Source organism: Agelaius phoeniceus, chromosome 3 (genome assembly GCF_051311805.1).
Source record: "Agelaius phoeniceus isolate bAgePho1 chromosome 3, bAgePho1.hap1, whole genome shotgun sequence".
Lineage (NCBI taxonomy): Eukaryota > Metazoa > Chordata > Aves > Passeriformes > Icteridae > Agelaius > Agelaius phoeniceus.
This window is the reverse complement of record NC_135267.1, coordinates 81,795,551-81,815,004: the sequence shown is the minus strand read 5'-3', so window position 1 is coordinate 81,815,004 and position 19,454 is coordinate 81,795,551. Positions and strand designations below refer to the sequence as shown.

The 19,454-nt window shown below is 37.6% G+C and overlaps 1 long non-coding RNA gene across 1 annotated transcript in view; it reads right to left on the bottom strand.

Moving 5' to 3' along the window:
• Window positions 1–445: 445 nt before the first annotated feature.
• Window positions 446–19,454, bottom strand: part of LOC143693725 (uncharacterized) — a 28,435-nt gene continuing 9,426 nt past the window's right edge. The window contains exons 2-3 of the long non-coding RNA XR_013181663.1: window positions 18,612–18,663; window positions 446–487 (exon numbers count right to left, since the gene is read on the bottom strand). This is a non-coding gene — a long non-coding RNA (uncharacterized LOC143693725). The remainder of the gene's footprint in view (window positions 488–18,611; window positions 18,664–19,454) is intronic.

Here is a 19,454-nt window from a genome sequence, read left to right as displayed (position 1 = left end):
AAAAATAACAATTATCTAGTAATGCAAGTATTTTAATTAGTTAACAAGAATGTGGTTTTCTTCTTCTAGGAAGCTGGACAGTTTGCAAACTGAAACCCCAAATACTGCAGGTAAATGACTGTCTGGCATGTGTAAGAAAATTATTTATCGAGTAGCTGTTGTTACTTTGGTTTTAAATGGAAACTTGATTAAAAAATAAAAACACACCCCCAAAACAACAAAAACAACAATAAAAACCCAAATGAAACAGGTTTTAGTAGTTTACACTTCAGAACTTCAAAGTTACAATATTCTTCAATTACATGGGCAAGGTCTCCAGAACTTTTTAAACCTTTTAACAGAAGTTTTAAGTCTCTCACAGACAGAAACCTTTCTCTATTACAGAAACTGTATTTCTTAGGTGTCAAGTGGAGAGTCTCATCACCTGTGCAGTCAGCAACTGGAGCAAGATTAATTAGTGAAGCTGAGAAGGTTGTTGTGCCTGAGCCTGCAACACAAAGAAAAAAAATATTCTTGCCCTTAGAGCAGACTTCAAGAGGAACATAAATAACTTCTTTTTCTTTTTTATGACTATGAGTGAGTTTCACTCACCTATTCAAAGTTGATATATATTTTAGATAGAGAGAAACAGCTGAACACAAGTGATAGTCAAAAACATAAAAGTTAGAGATGAGCCTAATATGTCTTTCAGGACAGTTCTCAGGTTTACTAACAAAAATTTAGAGTTACTTATGTCAGAAAACTGCAATTCTTGTGGGAGTTATCTATGACTTTGTCTATCAGCTTGATTTATACTTAATTTTGTACCTGAGTTTTAAGTCATAATTCTTGTTAAGTTAGGATGGAATTTCATCTCACATTACATGGACAGTTAATCCAACAAAGGCAAAGAACTCAGACTTTTTAAAAACATCTATGGATCTAGCTCATTGGGATATATGACTGATAAATAAATGCTAGTCTAGGAACTTTCTTATTTACATGGTGATTTAGCAAAATTTTATATATAAATGTGAGCATATGTGTATATATATATATATATATGTATATATATATATACATGAAACATATCTCAAAATCATAATATTCCTACCCCAATTTGGGGTAGGACATTCAGTTCCTGGTGTAATCCTGGAACAGTTAATAATCTTGTTGAATTTAGTAGCTTTTAAATCAAGTCCCCATCATCCCCCAAAATCTACAACTTCCTCATAAAACCAGGGCAGTGCTAGTGTAAGGGATGGTGGATGGAAGTGTTCTGTGATATTAGCACATCATTGTTTATGAAAATGTTATGACAAAAAAATATCAATTCACAAAATAATTTGCAGGCAAATCTCACTTCTACAGCATGCCTGCTGAATTGTCTACTATAACTTAGCTCATTTTAAAATTGGTGTAGTCTGCAGGATGTTACATTCCCTCTAGACCAGGAGTTCTACACATATGGTCTTATAGGGAATAAAAAAGTAATTACTGAAGATCACCTTTTCCCAGACAGTTGCCGTGGACTGTTCAACCACTCATTTACAATTTAATCATAGGGCTCTTATTGAAATAGGTTTTTAGGTGTTGACTCAGGCTAACAAAATGGTTGTTTAAATTCATTACATTTGAAAAAACAGAAAACATATATTCAGTTGTGTGGTAGAATTGGGGCTGTTATTTTTGTACAGAAAAGAGGAAACAATGGAATGAGATTCTGTGATGGTTGTGTTGGTGTTTTTTTTTTCTTTTCACAGACATAATGACTGCTTCCTGATCCAATATAATTTCTACTGTTTTCTTAACATGTTGATTGAGTGACAGATAAGAGTTTACTGTTTCACCAGTTTTTTGAAGCTATTTGAAGCTTTCCATAGATAAAAAATACCTTTTTATGTTTCTTTGAGAAGTACTTTTAAATGTTAAGCATCTTATACAGGATACAAAAAGATAAAGAGTCATACTCTCAAAAATGACAGATTTTTAGTATATATATACACATATATATAAAATTATATCTATTTGATTTGGAAACAGTTTGTGAGGGCAACCAATGCTATAAAATTTGGTTTTTTCAAAATTAAATGTGTGCTACATGTCAATAAGATATATAGGGGGGTTTTTCTAACTCCCCCTTCAGTGGCTATTTCTTTATTACTCTGTTTAATGAAACATTCAGTTCATGTTCAAAGAATAAGATTTTCTTTCAGTGTAAATGAATTGATAGTAGTTTAGCATTGATCATTTAAACCACCTGAGACTCTGCTTCTTGTTGTGGTCTTTTCCACCCCTTTCCATCCATTTCAAACAGCATTGCTAAAAGGCACTGAGGTCCAGGTTTGCAAAGGCTTTTTAGTGCCTATTCTTTCTCACTGGTTATTTTAACAAGAGTAAAACATTTTACGCTTTAACACCTTAAAAAAGGAACTATCAGATGATCTCCCTGTCATTTCTAGCTCTCAATCTAGAAGCACACCTATGTCAGTACCTTAAGATTGTTTTGCCTGGGCTACAATGCCTGTTCTTAGAGGTTCACTGAAATGCTGTGTCCTACACTGACTGACTGACTACAGCTCTGCAGAGTTCAGTGGGGATCATCTCAGGTACAGCACAGTTATCATTCAGATCACATTTCAAATTAAAAATCAGGCTCATGATAGATTGAGGCTATTATTTCTCATAAAAGTCCAATACCTCGAATTCTCAGCTTTCAGGTAAACAGGTGTATTAGGAAAAAATAAAAAAGCAACAGGTAATCAAAATCATAAAAATATTATCTTGGTCTTTATTATTACTCACCTACAGAGATAAGTTAAATGTATCGTGTGTACTGCCAAGAAAAATGTATTGTCAATATTATATTTGCCAAAAGATGTCTTGTATCTCACAGTGATTTCAGATTCATATATTGCATTGAAATATGAGCTGAAAATCTGGAAAAATTTTCACACAAAGTATGATGCAGAAGATCCCTTGCAAAGCGTGTTGTTGGACTGAGAAGGTGCCATACCAGCTGATACCTGATAAAAGAAAGCAAAGATGGGCCTGTAGCTGTTGTGTTTTCCTACTCAGTCACTGAAAGCATGTTGCAGCTTTTAGCCTATTGCTTGGAGTCCATCCGAACTATCTGCACCCATACAGCTGGCAGCAAAGCAAAGTGCTGCGGAGTCAATCTTGCACTTTGTGAACAAAAGACAGTTTCAGGCAGTCTGTGACCTAATTTATTGATTTCTAGCATTTGCAGATGACACTGTTAGGTATTTTTCATGAAGTAGTTGAAGGGCATTGAGTGGGTAAAGAACTTTAGTGAAAGCTGAATGCAGTACTCTGATACAATTCAGCTGTGGAAAGTCTCCTGGCAGCCACCTGCTGAAAACCCAGTAGAATCACTGGAAACCATCTGCTGGCCATATTGACCAGACCCAAAGTTTGGATCATCTCTTAAACAGCAGTGTCACATTTAATCAAAGTCCTTTCTATGAAAAGTATGATTTACTGAAGATATGTGACATTTTCCCCATGTTTTAAAAGGAATTCTGTTTTCTGCTGATGCTGTTGCTCTATAAATTCTTGCAATGTAACAGGCTATGGATGATGAACGAGGTTTTGATATGAGCTACTCAGTGGCAGATGGTGAAATATCACTCTTCCAGTGTTTGGGAAACAAATTTAAATAGATGGGCAGCAGAATGCTCTTCTCACAAGTTCTCTTTAGATTGTAGGCAACAACTATAAATCTATGAGAATTCCTTATATCCATGTTTTATTTTTTTCTTAAAAAAAGTCTTGTTACTTACAGTAGATCAGATTTATCCTTTTTATCTCAAGAACTAAAGTTTTCCATCTTTAATCAATAAATTTACAGTTATATGAAAATGTGTGCTATAAACTATATTCATGTTCGTGGTGATATCATGTAAACTGGAAAAACCCAGATGTTCTTGTTCTGAAATAAGCAGATCTTCTCAGAATGACATCAACCAGTTTCCTTAGTCACACTACTTCACATTACAAGGGGAGAACCATGAGCGTCTACTATCTAGTACCTGAATCTTAAGTGGCAGAGACATTACACAATTTACCTTTATACAAAGAAGTCTTTTTCTCTTCCTTTTTCTTCTTCTTCAAATTGAGACATATAACATGTAATTAGAAATATGTTGATATATTAGGATACCAACAATGACACAAAATTATGTGTTACCCCAAAGATGAATTTTGTAATTGCTCCATTTATTTTTACTGATTACAGTTTGCTGTTATACACTCTCCGTAACAGATGGAACTCCACTCAGGAGCCTGTTTATTTCCCTCAGCAGTATATGTCCCTCACACCTCTCCCCATATCTTTTGTGGCCTGCAATTTCAAAACCCCCTTTTTTTCTTCATAACCATTACAGTATCCTTTCCATAGACAGTACATGTAGATGATATAGATCATATCATATATGTGTGGCAAGCAAAGAGTTTCTTGGTCTGATGGACAAAAGAAAACTAGCAAAGGGTTAATTAGGGAATTATAGATTTCGGTTCTTTCAAAGAGGCTAATATAATAATCTTTGTGTCTGTACTTTGACAAAATAAAGCATTTAACAACCACCTAAAAATTTGGCCTTAAATTAGAATGATTTGTATGTATCCTTATTTGTGCTCTGCTTCATTGAAACCTTTCAGTTATCTGCCTAAATTGATTTTGAATTGGTCTACTTTGGGACACTGAACAACAGTCCTGGTTAAGTGGCTTTATCCCCTGCTTAACCAATTCAGTGCAATTTACCAAGCTCCCGATTCAAGCTGAGAAAGTTTTTAATCAAAACATAAATTGGGGCAAGTGAATATATAAAGAATGATTGCAAAAGCTGAAATGAAAATCAGATATTCTCCCAAATCAGGGCTGTGGAGGAGAGCCTCTGAAAATGTAACACCTCAACAGTGACAGAGGTGGTTGTACAAGAACAGCTACAGAGATGCATGCTATCTCTTTAAAAGCAGTGGGAGGAAACCAGGCAGTGGGAGCCCTGGGGAAGCCATGGTAGTAAATTAAATTAAGTAAGGGAGATGTTAGGCAAGCTAATGGTTTTCTGTATTCTAATACTGATCTTTGAGAGTGCTGGGAGAAATTGTTTACATGACTGCTCTTGTCCTTAAATTTCAGTGTCTTGTTTGAATGTAGTCCTCAGCATCTGTCCAGTCATTATTTTCAGTTATCAGTCTGTGAGTATAAAGTAGAAAACTTGCTCTAAAAAAATATCTTAGACTTGATTCCTTCTAAAACAGAGAGTTCCTGATGTCAGTGCTTGTATCTGAAACAGCAACTTTGAGACACCACACCAATGCTGACTCAGTGTCTACATCTAAATTTCCTGTGAACTGGATTTAAAGGTGGAAGTCTTTGTGGTTTCTTAGAGCAAGAATAGCCTGCAGCTTCCTCAGATCATACTCAAAGGGAAACTTGTTTGTGCTGCTGGGATACAACTGCAGGGCCACCTCAGTGTTTAGTTGAGAAATGACAGAGGGATGGTGCTCGCTTCTGATCTGTTTTGAAACAGATAACAAAGAGGAGTGTATGGGGTTTTTTTAATTAATTTTTTTTAATAGTAAAAATTTCTTTTTTAGTTCAACCTTTTGTTAAGGAATCAATCATGGATGCAAATGCACGTGAATGCATTTCTTTCCCCAGTATGATGCCTGTTCCCACAATAAATGGAATGAAAACTGTGCCAAAGCCAGTGGACTGCACAGGTGTCACGGGTGAGGGCAGATATCATGGAACTGCTGATACAGTACAATTGCCAAGCTGCTGAGGGATCTTTGACTCCTAGTTTACAGCATGGATCCTATGCTTAGGGATCCTTTGTCCACATTTCTTCCTAAGGGCCAGAAGCAACAAGAAAACAACCAGCATAGAGAAAACCCTGTATTCTGTGTTGTATCCCATCCCTGGAGAGTGCAATTAAATGCTATAAAATCAGTCTATATGTGCTGAATCATTTAAAACTGAAGGTGAGAAGAGGGATGAAAAATTTGTCTTGGATTAAAATGAGTGTGGAATCACACATGGTGAGTATTCAAATCTTTCAGAACTTTTCAGTCTACAGTTTATGTTTTTCTTTGCACTACATTGCACCTCAGTAGATCTTAGTCCAAAAAGCCTTTGAAATCACTGTCCTGAGTGTGCTTCAGTCACTTCATCTTAAATATATTGTTTGTCATGAGCAGCTTCTAAATCCAATAGTCCATTCATTAATTAATGGAACCTAAAACTTGTGCTATAAATACTTTTCCTGTCCATACACATTCCCATTTGTCTGAATTCTTTCTTACCAGTTGTGTTGATAAATGCCCCTCCCTTTAATTCACTTCTGTGTTTCAGGCACCTCCTTTTCACAGAAAATGCCATGGTTTTCTTCTAATCTTCAAGGCATTGTACACGTCTTGCTGATTAGCTGCTGCTGTTTTCTTCTCATGTGAACTGTTACTGACCCATTCTGCCAATGTGTCAAGCTCTGAATGCCTACCTGGTGCCTGAATTCTGTTTCTGCCTTCAGACTCTTTCATGCTAATACTTTATGCGTATTTTCATTGCCCTGGATTTCTGTAATGCTCCAAAACCCTCCTTCTGCATTCTTAATAATACAATCTGTGTCAAGAGTCACATCTCCTGGATCTGCAAACTGCAGCTAGCTTTGCAAGATTCAGAGATATATATACAGACATCATAGTCTATGAATGCTTTCCTATTACTGCTGTCTTTCCTTGTTCCTTAATGTTTCTTGAACAAACCTTAACAGGGGTTGGTTTGTTTGGTGGTATGGTTACATTCTCAGAAGCTCTGTCTAGTTCATCCTCCAAGGCAAAAGATTCTTTCTAGTGTTTTTTTTTAGATCAATTTTAAAATAATATAAATTTGCTATCTTTTGGGAGCACAAGCATATGTGAGTGTATTTCTTCATCTATCCCCATCTTAATTGTGTGTTAATAAGTAACTGAGCAATTATCCTTATCTATGTTATTAAATGCCTTAAAATTAATAAAATTATCAGTGTTTTGTTGGTTTTGGGTGAGTTTTTTCCCTTCCCTGGGGGAAAGAAATTCAGACATATGAAATCTGAAAAAGAAGTTAGAAAATTAATTCCTAATTACAGTTTTCACTGTAAACACATTTAAGTGCATCTTGTTAAAACCTTGAAGGATGTCAAAGGAGCATATCTGTAAGCTGAAGATACTTATTCTGTTGTTTCTCTAGAACTTCAGAAATAATGTGAGGCAGAAACTATGCATGGAAAACAAGGCAAGTAGCCACAGGAACTGCATGGAATTCCTTGTTGTGAAAATTTAATTATTAATTAGTCTAGAAGATATGTAGAAATCTTAGACACAATATTTAAATGATGAAAATACTCTACAGTTTCTTTCACAAGAGAATCATTTACCAAGGGTCTGAAAAGGTGGTGACATGGCCTTTTCTGCCCATAAAAAAGTACTCAAGAGAGCACATATATGCTAAACAAAGATGCCCAAGAGCAAGCATATATAACAAGTAGAGTTAATAAAGCAAGGTGACCCCACAGTTCTCCTTCCTGTAGTTCTCTGGAAAACCTGATACCTGCACTGGGGATAGGGAACCAAAGGACAGTTTTGAGATGAGGCCCACAGTGATGCTGAGTAGCCCAAATTAGTGCTAGGGGGTTGAAAAAATACCAAATGCAGGTTGAAGAAATAGGTTTCTCAAACATTAAAAGGGTTTTAAAAATATTCAGCAGTGATTTTTGCTTGCTTTTTTCTGCTCTATTTCATAAATTTCAAAATTTAGATCTATATCTTGTGTTTCCTGTCATTTTGAATGATGTTCATTGAATGACACTTGAATGAAACTCTTTGGAAGAATGTATGGTTGGACACTGTCCCAAATTAGTGTTTTAAGAGCACTTAAAGAGTCACTGGTAGAGGTACTGGCATAAGCAGGTTTAATATAAAGTTGGTTGGCAAGGTTCAGTCTACTAAATGCACACAAAGAAAAAATCACTCTAAAACCAAAGAACAATCAAAGTGAAACTAAAATCTGTCAGACATTACCTATGTGGATGCTGGGCACGGGAAAAGGTAAAGATGGGAAAAGGTAAGGATTAAAGGAAAAAAGGAAGACTCTCCCTTCGAACCACAAGGTTCAGAGGGGACTCCCCCCTTGCCAAACTTAACCCCAGAATCAACCAATAGTTTAGGCCTAAATGTTTAACAGCAACAATTTAACAAAAGGTTCTATAGAAAATATTTTTAGTTGGTTGCAGCCTGCTGTGGACCAGGAGAGCTCAAAGGGTCTCACTCAGAACTGCTGTTTATGGGGGTATTTGGCTTGCACAGCCAGGTTTTGATAGCTGAGAGGCTTCAGGGGTGGCTTCTGTGAAAAATGGCTGGAAACTTCCTCCATATCCGGCAGAGACAATGCCAGCAGGCCCCAAGAGAGACGGCTGCTGGTCAAACCCAGGCCGGTCAGGAGGGCTGGTAATACCTCTGTGATAACATATTTAAGAAGGTAAAAATAAAGTTGTAGCACAGATGTAACTGTGCCCAGAGAAGAGCAGGCTGAGAACATGCAAGAGGAACAACTCTGCAGACACCCAGGCCAGAGGAGAAGGAGGGAGAGGAGGTGCCCCAGGTACCGGAGCGGGTGTGCAGCCTTCATGTTCTGAGGAGGCTGTAATCGGAGTTTAAGACTCCTCCTTCATGTTCTGAGGAGGCTGTAATCGGAGTTTAAGACTCCTCCCATGGGACTGCTGATAAAAGCCCAGGTGTCTATTCCCTCTCTCTCTCTGCTCTCGGCTCTGTGGAGCTCTGCTCGGGCTCCTGGGCCTCTGCTTGGGCTCCTGGGCCTCTGCCTCCTGCCCCCTCCCTCCCCAGCACGGGGTATGTGTGGGAAATAAAATGGACTCTCGTGCTAAACAACTGAGACTTGTCTCGTCTGTTTCTCCTGCCATCGGCTGTGGCCTCCCTGGACACAATCTCGTCACTGTAGCCACAGGTTGCTACAGCCAGGACTGCTCTGCAGCCTGAGGTGCAGACCCTGGTGCGGCAGCTGTGCCCTGCAGCCCATGGAAGACCACAGGAGCTCAGAGGTCCACCTGGCCATGCAGACCCAACACAACAGGGGTATAAGAAGTTGCCTTTAGTCACAGTAGTTTTCCATCCTGGCCACAATTTAGGTCAGTAACTTTCTTTTAAAGTTCAATAACAAAAACATTGTTCTGCTTGGGTTGTTATGCAGGCAGGAAAAGTTTCCAAGGCTGTTCATTAAAAAGCAGGAGCTTGTTAGACAGCACAAGTTCCTGGGAGCAGACAGTGTTTCTGATAGGCTCAGGAGGAGCTTAGCCCAGGTGCTGTTCATCAAGGCCGAGGCCTAATGAGCATTTCTGAGATCATCGTGCAGCTCGAGAAGAAGTGGGGGGGAGGATGCAGCACCACAGATAAAGAAAAGATTTGGTTTTAAAAACAGCTAATTTCCTTATTTATGCCCCTATTAATCACAGACTATATACTGTCAGAAAACTGTCTAGTGTAGAGAAATGGCAACCACATAATTAGACTTTTAATTACTATCTGAATTCTAAACTTCTTTTTTTTATTTCATTGATATTCAAAAGATGCAAGTATCATTATTTTGTTAGAAATCACCCTTGTTCGCTCAAGTTACTGTAAATAAAGATATAATTATAGAATTGAACACATTAGTGAAATCAAATTATTTTTGAGAAGATGCATTCTGATAGGACTGAAGGTGCTGGTAAGGAAAATTTACTGTGACCAGAGCCATATGGGTAGTTAGCACAATGCAGCAGTACCACTTATGTGGCAACAAATGAGGAGAGAATTTTGGGAAATTAATATGCTTTTTGTCCCCATTTTGAAATAATGAGGCATGCTGATAGTACTAATATTTGGATTTCTTCAAATTTCCTTTTTATTTGTCTTTGTTATGCTCAGCACTACTTTAACATCTTTCCTCCCTCGGTGATGAGCAAGGTCCTTAGGTCACTAGTAAAATAAAACTTGTTGCTTCTGCCTTTTGTGAATTTAACATTGTTAGCAATATTTACCAATAGTGATTCATGCTACTGTTTTGAGAGAAATATTAATTTTTGGGGAAGGCATGAAGACAGAGCATCAATGTAGGAGAGGATTTGAGTCTGTGGGAGATGAGACAGCATGCTGCACATCCTTCTCTTATGAAAATTAGAGATTAAAATATTAACACACACAGTGTTGGCACACCTAGAAGCAATCAATTTTATCTGTGTAATCTCTGCTCCAGTAAGATCAATTAGATATACACATTCCTTTTAACTAGGCTACATAACAAGGATGAGAAAATAGTAACCAGTACAGTATGCTTTCAGTTTTTCTATACTTTTGGAGATGGATAAATGCTTCACAGATGGCTTATGACTTGAAGTGGGGCTGTGGGGACAGAGCTACTCTATTCCTCCTTCTGCCCTCCATCCTAGAACATGTTGGGTCTTGGAGAAGAACAAATGCGTCTAGTATATCCATGAGGGCAAAGCCCAAAGTTACTCCATATCAGAGGGTAACAGCAGCACAGCTTTTTCCCCACATGGCTGGAAGGAATCAGGTAAATCCTAATTCTGTCTGTTTTTCTCTTTCTGCTCACCTTGAAGAAATATGATGAAACGAGTCTATGCTTGAGCACAGCAACTGCATTTTCACCTGGCCAGTACTGAGATGAAGAATGGTTCTTCACTCACATTTCCAGGAAAATTTGCCAAAATGTGATAATCACATCAAAGGCTCAGTTCCCTCTCTTCCCCTGTCTCCCCCCCATTTTTCCCCCTTTTATTTTTTCCTTTTTTTTTTTTTAATCTGTTTTTCCTTTTATTCTCCATTCAAAATGAGGTAGTTATCTGGCTGTGTGTTCACTCATTGAAAAAGCAGATCTGCAACACATTCCTACAGGCAAAAGATTGGTATCATTGTCTGTTGGCTTGTGACTTTATTTGATTTGAGGGTGAATGTGTTGTAAGAGATGTTTTGAGCTGGCAGTGTGTGATTTCATGTACGAAAGCCATCCTGTAAGGAGTGTGTTGAACAGCCCCTGGCCATTGTTCCAGCATGGTTGTTGCCAGCAGAACCTGTGATTGGCTACAAAGCTAAGCCACAGCCTGCCTCTAGGCTCTGGAAGATTTTTTAAAAATTTTATCTGCTTTATTCTCACACTTTGTACAAAACCTATTTATTCAGGCAGCATGAAGAGGAAAAACAGTTTAGACCGCAGAGAACTGTTCTAAATCTGATGTGTGGAGTTTCCTTGGATATGCCATTTTTGGTTTTGAATTAAGAAGTTTAGGTACTTGTTTAAGAAGATAATTCAGCAGTGGCTTATGAGACAAGATGACAATATTTTCGCTAATTGTGTAGCAAAATTACAGTTAATTATATTCTATATCTCCATTATAGAAAACAGAAGATTAAGAGTGCCGGGACAACAAAGATGATGCCCCTCTGTCATACAGTCACACCTTGAGTCTGCGCGGTTCTGATCTCTGTATCTCAAGAGAGATGTATGAGGTACTAGAAAACATGGAAATAATCCCAGGCCTACAGAAGGTATGTTGGAAAAAAAGATTAGAAAATTTTGACTACTTAGTTTGGAGCAGAGAAGACTGAGGGAAGGCATGACCAAGCAAATCATGCAGGTCATGGTAAGCAGAATGCAGACCCACAGTTCACCAATTCCACAATACAGACACCTGGGGACTTTGGATGGTACTGAAAACAGTTTGAAATATTTAAAAATACTTTACACAATGGGTGGTAAACTTTGGGAACTTTTCACCACAGGATGTTGAGGATAGCAGATGGTTTCATCAGGTTAAAATTTCAAATAATATGTATTAGGAAACAAGCAGGAATGTGACCTCCAATATCCGTAATTCAGTGGTAGCACATCCTAGGGAATGAGAAAGATGGATGACAGAAAATGTCAAGCTTCTGCCAATTTCAGAAAACAAATCCTGTACTAGATGGAGTATTAGCTTAATCCATCAAGTTACTTCATGATCTTCCTGTTGTCCTGGGAAGTTTAATTACCACAGCATGGCTCTTCTCAACAACACTGATTTTATTTTACTGAAATATCCCAAATATTGAGATGAATGTGTTTATCTTGAAAGTTTTGTTGTACTAGTACTTCTTCCTATGAATTCTTCAGTAAACCACAGGTAACTTTATTTTTCATCTTTTTGTGTATGTGTTTGGATGGAAATTTGAATTTTCTAAACAGGGTCTCTATATTCTTTCTCCTGATTTTCTTCATTCCTCTTCATCAGTGTTAAATAAGTCTCAACAACAAATAAACTAAGGCACTCAGACTTCAACTATGACTTTAGTAATGCCTTTACAGCATCATATGAGAAGCAGGTTTTTTTAATTTCAATGACAGCTGTACATGCTGTTGGGCAAGGTAGTTTAGTTGCGCTGAGTTACATGAAACACTTGTCTTAATAGGTTTCAACATATCCTGAAAAACATTTATCTGCTAGAAGTTCAAAAGGCTGAACCTAAATGGCCATTGGAGTAATTCCTAGCAGGGCCAACTCATATTATTTATTTTTAATCTTTATCTCTGACCGAAATGACACTTTGTTTACTAATGCCATTGACTAAGACACTGCCTGAGAGTGTCTGAGACTGGAGCATGTGCAGTGCAACCCTGCCAGGCTTGTGCACCAAAACGTGTGAAGTGAGCCTTTGGAAAGAGAGAAGAGAGATTTCTCTATCCCTCTGAGAATGACTTTAATGATAAACTTTCATAGTGTCAATATTCATGCAAAGTACTGTAAGCAACGTACAGGCCTGAGATTTGAATGTTGAAACAAATGGTTTCCAGAGGGCTGGATAAAATCTTTTTTTAGCAATGCCTCAGCTCTTGGGGATTTCTTTAATAACATTTTTTCTTGCAAGTATCTGAGAAACAAAGCAAGAATTTTTTAAAGAAGCTACCCTCTTGTCCAACCTCTTCTGGGATGTTTAAATCTTCCTCACCATCCATCTCTTCTTTTCTGCAATCCCCCAGTCCCAGAAAAAAATGGCCAGGACAAGGACTTTTGCAGTGAAAGTTATTTCAAGCTGGTTTTGAAATTGTGAACAAGGACTTGCAGTGAAAGTTATTTCAAACTGGTTTTGTTTGTTTGTTTGCTTTTTTTTAAGATTTGAGCAATTGTTATTTGGCAAGTAAGCCCTTCTGATTTTCCTGACTTTTCCAAGATCTCTCTTGGTAACAGTTCGGAGGCATAATTGTGCCAAACAATTAGCTGTGGGACATAATTATGAATTTGAAAGCTGCAAGTCTCCTATTAACTTGCACATTTTAAGTATGAGGTGTCTGAGGCTTGTTGTGTTTCTAAGGAATTTCTTAATTAAATCTTCTTTTTTAATTCTTCCCCCTCCATGCACTTAGTAAATTGCTGGCAACAATAGTGGCAAATTACTGAATACAAAAAAGTTTAGACAATAATATTTTAGGTCATATTAGCACAGCCACCCACAGGAAATGTTTCTATACCTATTTCCTATTCTGAACTTGCACTTAAACTATTCCTCTTCTTAGGAATTTTATGCTAATCTTTGATAATGCACCTGTAATTTCCACTCTGTAATAATTTTAAGGGGCTCATATTTTTTTTCAAACTAATTGTCTTTCTTCTTGCATTAACAAAATTGCCATTTCCTAATGCAGCTTCTTAATATTAAAGCATAAATGAGGAGATATTACAAAATACAAATCACTCAAATGTCCATTGCTTTTTTTTTTCCTATCCATGCAAAATAGATGTAAAGTGCTGCCAGCTCTTGAATGCCAATATTTTTACAGTCTTTACACTTGAGTTTTGTGTTGACCTAGTGAACAACTATATAGGCCTTGGGCTCAGGGATGTGATACTGATGCTTCCATAACTCTTAATAACAAGAGTAGAAGTAATAATATTAAAAATTACAATAAAAATAAAAATCACCCCCCAATCCTCCAAACCCAACATTCATTGCAAGGAGTAAAGCTCCTTTTTTCAATCTGGTAATTACCTTGGAAAGATATTTGGAAGGCAAATTGCAATTGCTCAGCAAACTACTTATACATGTGCTCATGTATAGTATCCTTAGCCATCCTATGTATAGCCATCCTATGTATAGTATCCTTAGCCATCCTATGTCTTTAAGGAGCTTTGTTTCTGTATACAACAATAGACTTTTGTTGGGTTTTTTTTCGGTTGACTGTGAAATTTTAAATCGACATTCAGAAATACCATACTGTACTTTATTCATATTCCAAAAGATCTGATTTCATTCCTTTTCTCTCTTTACTTCTATATTCCTTCACCAAGACAGTGAAAGCTCTAGAGGAGGTCATGTGAGGAGAGTCTGAAATCAGTTTGGTTTGCTCAGCCTGAAGACTGAGGGGAGACCTCATCACAGTCTACAGCTTCCTCATGAGAGGAAGTGGAGGGCCGGCACTAAGGTCTTCTCTGTGATGACCAGTGACAGGATTCAAGGAATGGCATGAAGCTGAGTCAGGGGAATGAATTAGGCTGAATATTAGGGAAAGGTTTTTCACCCAGAGAATGGCTGGGCCCTGGGACAGGCTAAACAGGGCAGTGGTCATAGCACCAGCCTGACGCAGTTCAAGACATGTTTGGACAATGTTCTCAGGCACATGGTGCAATCCTTGGGGTGTCCTGTGGAGGGCCAGGAGTTGGACTCAGTGATCCTTTGTCAGGATGAATGTCAGGACATTCTACAGCTCTATGATCTAGTAGCTTTCTCTCTAGCATTTGATTTATGATTTGTTCACCCAGACCTTCAGGCTTCACGGATAGTGAATTTATTCCCTAGGTTTCTACAAACAGGTCCAAAATAACTTTAGTGCTGCAGAAGGTAAAAAAAGTAAATGAGTTGGGGTCAAGGTACAACATGTAATGCTTCTATGACAAGCTTTCCAAAATTGTTCATGGTTTGCAACAATGTTCAAGTATTCACTGAGAGGAAGGAATAGGGCTACCTATCAAACTTCAGACTCCATATACTTACTGAATACTTAATATCTTTCCTCTAGGAAAAATCCTAAAAAATATTGCATATGTAGATGTAATAAAATATTATAATGTAACACATTTATGAGTGATTAAACATTGATTTTACCAGCAATGGTCTCCTGTTAAAGGAAATTAATGATGGTACTTTAAGTGAGATCAAAACTTTCCAGTTGATACAAAATGCAGTCTTAATGAAATGAGAATTTTAGAGCCAAAGAAATTGGCAAGTTTACTTTGGTGGAGGAGGAAGCATTACTACATTGATTTAAACACAGTGTTTTTCATTAAGGAACATACAAGACTGCATACATTTTACAAGTCAGTTAAGTTAAAAGATTGGAGAGAAAAAATTAAAAATACAGAGAAGGAAATAAAGACCAGAATAAACTAATGTTTAGAAAATTACAGTCACTATTTCTACAAATAAAGCTTGAAAAATTTAGTCATAGATTCTAATGGACAAGAAAATAGTTCCCTGCCCAATGTAGTGATGTAATTTATCAATTATTAATTTTCTGTAGTTTCTCTCTGGGACTGCGCACCCAGGTTTTAAATGGACAGTCCCAGATAAGTGCAGTGTGAGCATGGATGTATCCCAGCTGGGAATGCCAACTACATCCCTGAGTGCCATGATAGCCAGCCATCTTGGCAGGGAGAATTTTGCAAATACAGTCAAACATGCACTTGTGCAGCATTGTCTCGTGGACACAATGTACTGCAGGGTTCTGCAGAGGCTCATGTTGCTGCATTTAAAAAAACATGGATCAGATTTATAATGCTCCCCAAGTCCTGGAGCTGGACTGAGGATACCACTTCCACGGTGCTTAGACCCCAAACAATGGGATCATATTAGGGATGTATTTTCCATAGATGTAACCATTAGAATATCTTTATCAGCCACATCTATTTTATGAGGGTTTCTGCTGTTAAATTTGTACTCTGTTGTGAATGGCATACATTATTTCACCATTTTTTATGTCAGACTGTTTAGGTCTACCTACATTACAAATAATAATTTATTTGCAATATTTACCTACTATTTAAAAACTGAACAGATGTAGAACATTCAATTTATTACTAAATGCATCATGACTTGATTATTTGTGAGCTGAAAAGGAGCTTCGGCACATAAAAGTGTCTGAAAAAGTAGTGTACCCATCTCTCAAAGGGATCATTAGGTCTCCTGTTCTGAATTCAGCTCAGAGATATGAGAAGGAGGCACAGTAGGACTGGCATCCGTACATCTGGACTTTGTTGTAGCAAGACTCACAGTTTATGCCAGTATCTGAAATCTGATCAGCCAGATACATCTCCAGCTACAGTATAACCATATCATTTTTGTTAGAAGTAAAAAAAAAACAAAAAAAAAAAAAAAAAAAAACAAACAAAAAAAAAACCCAACCAACTAAACCTGGCTTGATCTTCTTCCTCATTCCACTCATGCAAACTTTTATGACTTGCTCTACCTTGCATTTTGAGCAAGAAGTTTTTCCCAGGTAGCATCATACAACAAGCTAGCAGACTCTGTGCAGCCACAAAGTTCAAAATTCAGGTAGAATTGCTTTATCAGTAACTACCATCAGATTTTCTTTAAATTTCCTTTCCAACTTCCCTATCTCCCTTCCTGGAGATTTTAAGTCATATTTACATAAATCCTTTCTGCCATTTACAAAATATGTGAAATGTGGGGCGTAAAGCTCCTTTCTGGAACACAGCAACACTTCTCTTCAGCAGACTCCTTCACTGTTTTTGCTGTAACATTCACCCAGAGAGAATCTGAAGTTAAGTTGTGAAATATTTGTTCTCAGGGAGAAGGGAATTATTAACATGCTAGCCCTAGAGAAGAGTAACAGGGTGGGTGGTGAAGTGAGGTTACTGTGAAGATGATCACTCAATTCGAGCAGTTATATAAACCATAAAGGACCACCCTTGCCTTGAAAACAGCAGTGTGGTCTTTTCTGTTGTTCAGTGCTAGTCATGGGTGATGGAAGAACAAGAGAGTCTTACAGTCTTGTTACAGTCTTCTAATTGATCTGGACTTTGGTTAATCTAAATTAATGAAGTTATTCTTTGCTCATTACACATTATTACTGAAGTTCGGGAAATGGCAATTAAGAACAGAATACACGGCAGTAAATGGAAGCTACACAGATGAGTCAGCAAGGTGGCCCATGTGTTGGAAAAGACAAAAGGACCAGTGAAGGGCAAAAAAGGACTAAAATATTTAATTCTATGTCTAATGAAGAATGAATATAAACAGTTTAGTTTTTCAGTCTCACCCTCAGACAGGCAGATGTGCTTCATTGCCTCCCTTATTAATACAGTGACTCCAAATGCATATAAGTACAGACTTTAATTAGGTTAAATACCTAAGGATATGGGACTAGATAAAATCTTGAATGGATCCTTAAATAGATGAAGGAAAATGATAAGAAATATTGTAAAAAAAAATTGAAGCAGTTATTTTAAACAGACTGTAAGCCATATAAAATAATAAGTATAAAAATACTTGTTTTAAGTAAAACTGGCAAGTGTTAAAGTCCAATCCCTTCAAGAACAGAGGCTAGCAAGTGATTTAAGCAAAATCCTCAAGAAACTGATATATTATAGAGGAATTTGTTGATACTTTGAGAAAAAATTAGATGTATATTAGAAGATAATAGCATGAAGGTTTACTGGGTTTTGCTCACACTCCTCCTCCACCACTTGATATCAGCAAGTGTTTTGCAAATACACCTGAAAGATTTCCAAAGGGTCTGCCTACCCCTCCTGTTAGATTGCAGTGTTGGACAGACATGGATTACTTCCAGCATTAACATGTCTTTGGCATTCACCTTACCCACTGTGATCACCCTTTAATTTTTTAGCATTAATCATAAGCAAGGCATTGTGACCTAATTTACACGCAGGCATACAGCAGAAGGGAAAATGGATACTACCCATTGCCTGTAATAGGACCAGGCACAGAAATTTTAATTTATCAAGGATGCAAATTTGACAAATAGGTAGTAATGGCAAGTCAAAAGCATGTAAGACAGATCTTCAAAATTCTTAAGAACTGACTTGAAGTCATCAATAAGCAATAGCATTTAGAAATCTTTGTTAAATTCTCCTGGATTTTAAGTGAAATGTGTTTGGTCCAGTCTTCCCACAGGACTTGTGAGAGGCTTGAATTGTTTTGTTCTTTTTAACAAAGACAGATGCTCACATGAGTACAGGACGTTATACCTTTATACCATGCCTAAACAGATTCACGGAACTCTTCTGGGAATAATCAACCCTTAAACACAATAAAAATGGAGGGCTACAGCTGTGTTTATCCCATTTCACTCAGAAAGGGTCTGTATTTGTAAAAGATGCCGCACAAATATTTCCCTGCTGAAGGATGTCAGACATGCAAATTAATCCTTTTTCTTCGTACTGAGTGAAATTCAAGATACACTACAAGGATCCAAGCATTCTAGTATAGATAGCTGTATTACAGAAAGCAATGTTATGTATTGCTTGCCTAGAGCTAGACCTGCTTACCTAGAGAAATTGGGATATGAACAGTTTTCCAGGCCTCTTAGGAGTGGTTATACTGAAAAGGGAAAGGAGAGAAGATTGAGTTTAGCTGAGCCACAGTATTACCACTCACCCGCTGCCCGTTCATTCATTGTAGTGTTCAGAAACTCTTAAGTGATTGCCATAAACATCTCCCAGCTGTCCATTCTGATACCCCAAACTACCACCACACCCCTCTGCAGGGATGCCTCTTCACTTTGGCTCCACAAGCAATTCTGACCTCCATTAACTTGCGGAGGTGCAAGATAGAAACAGGAAGTGAAACAACCAGCCAAGACAAGTTAATATTTTCTCTACAGGAGAGGCACTGGGAAATGCCAAACTCCCTCCATAGCAACTAAGGAAAAAATATAATTGTAATTATTGAATGGTAACAATATTCACCCTGAAAAATGTAGCTAGGTTGAGATCCCAATGTGCCAAAGCCCTTTAGGCCAAGCTGCATGAATTCTAGCAATTACTGCCCCAGGGAGTTTATAGCCTAAATCAGATTGGTGCAGTAACACTCAACTTGCCTCAAAAGAGATGAAAAGTGTTAGAGACGAATGAGGCACCTAGAGGGAAAAAGCTGATCTGGGTGACTGACAGCAGGGCCTATTCCTTTGGTAGGTTCAGGTGTATAAAGGCTATCTGCACTATTACAAAAATAAAGATTTGCTTTCAGCAAAGAGCAAAGGGGATTGCTTTCAGCAAAGAGAAAAAGACTACATATTGCAACATACATGTGTTATTCTGCATCCTGCCTTTAAACTTGGGACAGTGATCAAAGCTCTTCCACATCTCCCTCTTTATATGTAAAATAAAATA